Consider the following 5,157-nt stretch of genomic DNA (forward strand, 5'->3'; position numbering starts at 1 on the left):
CAGAGAAAGACCCTGTGAATTTACCAACAAAAAAATTTGTAGATCAAGTTTAAGATTTGATTCCTTTTTTTTTTTTTTTTGGTAATCATGTCATTTTAATTATATAATGGATTGACAAAATTTAGTTATAGGGTATTTGGTTGGAAGGAAGGAATTAAGGAGAGAAATTAATTGTAATTCGGTGATAAAAGAATAAAGTATGAATTCAAATTACATTGTTTGGTATGAAAGAATAAAATTATTAGGAATGAGAATGAAAGGAGTTGTATAAAGACTAAAATATCATTGTGTAATAATAATAATAATAATAATAATAATAATAATAATCAATGGTAAACACAATTTAGGGAATTGCAATTCCATCGATTAGTGTTTAACAAATTAAAATGAGAAAATTACAATTCGATGGAAGTACAATTCCCTCCAACCAAACACTAATTTAGGTGGCCAAAAAAGTGTATTGTAATTGAATTGCAACTACATCTCATCAAACAACCGATTAGTAAAAATTAGGAGCGTTAAACATGTATTTTGAAGGTAATCTCAAGGTGCCAAAAAGTTTCAAAGTTTAAATGACGCATATTAAGAAGTTGGAACACAAAGATTGGCTTTAATTATGGAGAGAATAAAGTGAGGATTCGAGGCTTAGTCCTAAAGATAGGGAATAAATTAAATTTGAGTTGACTATTCTAATTTCTAATCCCATTCCCCATTCCCCGCACTATCCATTTTCATTTAAGGCGCCGTTTTCTTTAGCGCGATTCATGGCCCATAGTAACGCCAATTGCGCCATTCATTCTCAACTCTAAAATTTCAAACGCTATGCTAGGACCGCTTGGTCTTACAAAAAGGTAAAAAAAAAAAAAAAAAAAAAAAATCAACTACGGAGTACTAGTAGTGTGATTGTAAATTTGTAACTCTATTTTTTATTCTCTTTTTGCTTCACCCCAACCTCAAAGGCTCTCCACGCTCCAGTTCGATAAAGTATCTAGGAAGATTTAAATCATGGTAACTCAATTGATCTTTTCTCTCAAACTTCACCCATTTGACCAGTTGAGTTGTCCATGCGGACAATTGTAACTCTATTATTATCATTATAAATGAATGATTATAATATCGAACCTTACATCTATAAAATCATGGATGTTTTAAAAAAAATAGTTATTTAGCTATCTGGTTGTCGTATCCTACTTAAAATGAATTGGTGATAAGTAAGTAAGAATCAACCATTTAACCACATCTCTCCATGGTAAGTCATGACACTACTTCTGAAATCGGGCTGGGGTTGAACTCGGCCGACGCCCAACAACTATTAGCTAGAGCAGCCTATTAATTTTCTTGGTTTGAGTCGGTTAGCTATATATATACAACCTATGCTATGTATAGTTTACCTCATTGTGGAGTTGTACTCCTTTGCTAGCTAGGGTCACAAAATGAGATTTACTCAATGTATACACTCAAGTAGTATTTGCGAGTTTCTTTCGTCATCTAAAAAAATTTCTTTAAAAAGTGTATATTATATTTTTTTTTTGTTATACGGGCTGTTTGTTGTTTTTGCTTACACACAAAAGCTAGTAAAGTACTGAGTAAGTAACACTTCTTAACAAAGTGATATTTCATCGATAAAACTCTCATTTTATATATTAAGTAAATTCATTGTTGCAATCATGCCAAACAAAATTTGTTTGGTTTGAAAATAACAGTGGTATCATTTTTCAAAGTGAAATCAAGTGGCTTAATACAAGGAGGCTTTTTGCACTATTTGTTCGGTATAACAACAAAACACGAAGGAGAAAACATGGAAACCTAAAATTGGGCGCATAGTCTGTCTGGTATTTCAGTTTCCTCTCTTTAACTTGGTTTAGGTAAAAGCACAAAGATCTAAATTTGAGCTCCTTTCCTTAATTTGGCCATTCATGGTGGCTTTTGCTTTTTGAACAACTAATTGGTCGGGTACAACACCAACAATGGGGAATCCCAGGATTACGTACTCCGGATAATTCTTCCTTAATTGATTATCAAAATTTGTGATTTTGCTGTTTCATGTTCATCAAAAGGGTATCTTTGTGTCCCTTAGCTTGTATGGATTACCATTTCTATATGGAGTACATTTTTAGAGAGAATAATGTTTTGCTAGTCAAAAGGTCGTGAGTATAACATAAAAGTGAAATTAATTCAGCGTATATTCTCAAATAATGACAGTGAGTTTTTTTTTTTTTTCTCATTACTCAAATATTGATATGATTTTTATTAAGGAAAATACATTTTTAGTATCTCAATTATTGTCTACTTTTTTGTTTTAATTAGGTCATACTCCGTATATGTTATTGTAATTTACCTCCTTAATTTTTCAAGAAATTTACAGTTTTAGTCTTTAGAGCAACAAAAATATTAAATTGCTTAAGATCAACTTTACTTTGTACATGTGTTTGTTAGTAATCATGTGTGTGTCCATAATCTGGTAAGAACCATGCCTCAAGTGATAACCTGTGGACAAATCCAAACCATTGATCTAGTAGATCTAACGGTTGAAAATAAACAAAACTTTGTAATATTTATTGCAATGAACCCGCTCATTTTAAAAATGTATAATATTTATAAAAATGGCCACTCATTTTAAAAATTTATAATATTTATGAAAAATGACTCCGCTCATTTTTTTACTTGATTTCTCATACATCAGATCTTGTAGATCAATAGTTTGGATTTATATATCCACAAGTTCTCACCTGTGAGTAGTTATCATATGATTAGGATACTATATGTCTATATATATAGAAGAAAGTGATCATATGAGAATTTGCTCCCAAGAGAAAACTATGAATCAACCTAAGCATTACATATGAAAAAATAGCATGATTCTGTTTTCAAAAATAAAAATAAAAATAGCATGATTCTAATGAAATTAGAAAAAGTTGTAGTGATGTTTTTGTAAATTTCATCAACTTTAAAGTGCATTTTTTAACTCTATAGAGTGCATTGTTTAATACTATGGAGTATACTTTGTAACACTATAATGTACATTTCTAGATAATCTTGAGAACTTTGCAAAGTGCGCTTTGATTTTATTTAATGTTTTGATTTAATATTTGGTTTATGAGTTCACTAATTACTACTTAGGGTTTAGTATTTACGATTTAGGTTTAAAATTTAGTTTTTTTTTGTTGGTATTTTTAAAAGTTATCTAGAAATGCACTATATATTGTTAAAAAGTGCACCATATACTAGTATTTTTTATGCGCGATTGCAAAAAATAGGTGCCCAATATTAATATTTTATATTAAAATTTTAAATATATTTAGATTTTAGATATTTAAATGATTGTAAATAATAATAATAATGTAAAACATTTTTATAAATTTTATATTTATATTTTAAGAAATAATTAACATATAACTTCAATATATAATGTTTATATATTATTATTATTGAAGAAGATAAGAAAATATATGATGGATGCATGTGCATGGTAGCAATAGTGGAAAAGATAACGGAAGTTACTTGCAAACTTGTACCAGTTACTTGCACTTGTAACACATTTTACTTGCACCAAACAGACTGGATGGAATTTGATGAGCCACCTCTGGGATGTAGAAGCCAGGTCTGCAATGACCTTATGGGTGTCTGTATACATCGTGTTGTCTTGCTTGACGGCTTGACGCTTAGTTTGTCGTTGATGGATTGACTGGTTCATTTCCAAAAATAGAGGATAAACCTAATAAATTCCTAAAATTTTCATTTGCTAAGTAAAACCCCAATACTCCGTATAATTTAATGGTTTTATTTCTCCAAGACTAAAACTACAATTTTAGTTATGGACTAAAAAAATTGGTTATTCATGAATTTTTATTTTATTTTTGGTACGAATGGCTCTTCAAAATTGAAATATATATTTTTTAGTACAAATTGAACATTGGTAATACGCCACATTAACCTTTAGTAAAAAAGTTTATCCATTTAGCAATGTCCTGTATTTTTTTCAACCTAGTTAATATGACCAAAATATGTATTTACTAAAAAAGATTTTGTTTTTCCTAGAGAAAAGAAAAACTAGAAAATCGTTACGTATTGGTAAACCTATTTTCCATATTTAAAAATAGAAATACATAATAGAAAATACTACAATAAAAAACTTCTAAAAAACATAGAAATGATAGAATTAAAGTAAACACAATGTTTTTTCCTTCTTTTTTTTTTATAATGCAAGTCTCAAACTATATCATGGATCTCATGAATTACCCCAATTCAATACCTAAATATAAAAGAGTAAATCTTGAGTTGCCCAAATGATTCTAGGTTCCCCTCTACTTGTACACTTCTATACATGAGGTCTTCATTACTCTCATTAATTGGTCAAAGTCCATCAATAACTCATTAGGTCCTACTGGCGTTCAAACTCTACCCTCCACAAAAAGCAAGACTAAATGTTGATTTGTCGACCACTTAAGTTATACCGTGGGGGCATTTTTTTCATTCTATGAAAGAAACATAATAAGAATAAGTCTTGTGTGATATCTTCTCATGTGAGACGTGCAATATATTTTAGTTAAAATGTAATAATTTTTTATAAATCTAATATAATATATATATATATATATATATATATATATATATATATATTATATTATTTTTTAACTAAAAAATATTATGTCTCACATAAGGCAATATTACCTATGACTTATTTGCACAAAGTATACTCTCTTTCTTTTATCAAACATATTGCAACGTTACATACAATACTATACAAATTCATTGTGTTTTTAAAGTAAGTGTTGATATGAATCTTACTCTGTGATTCTTCAATTCATTAACTATATATGTATAATATTGTGATTTTTCTGTTTCTATATAGTTCACAAAAGGATATCTTTATTTCCCTTTTATCAATTTTCATTTCTATATAGTGATCGAAGAGAGTTTCTTAAGTATGTCAACAAAATATTTTCATTATATTTATCTTAAATAATTGACCAAGTTAGATCAAATTGTGGGAGTAAACTAATACCACTTTCAACATGTCCAAGTTTACTCCGAGTTAATATAGGACCTTAACTAAAATGGGTTAACTAGCTCACCATCTTATTTTGTCTCTCAAATGTGTAAAACTTGACACCCTCACGCCCCCCCCCCCCCCCCCCAAAAAAAAAAAAAAAAAAA

The sequence above is a fragment of the Ipomoea triloba genome, chromosome 4 (assembly GCF_003576645.1).
Source record: "Ipomoea triloba cultivar NCNSP0323 chromosome 4, ASM357664v1".
Lineage (NCBI taxonomy): Eukaryota > Viridiplantae > Streptophyta > Magnoliopsida > Solanales > Convolvulaceae > Ipomoea > Ipomoea triloba.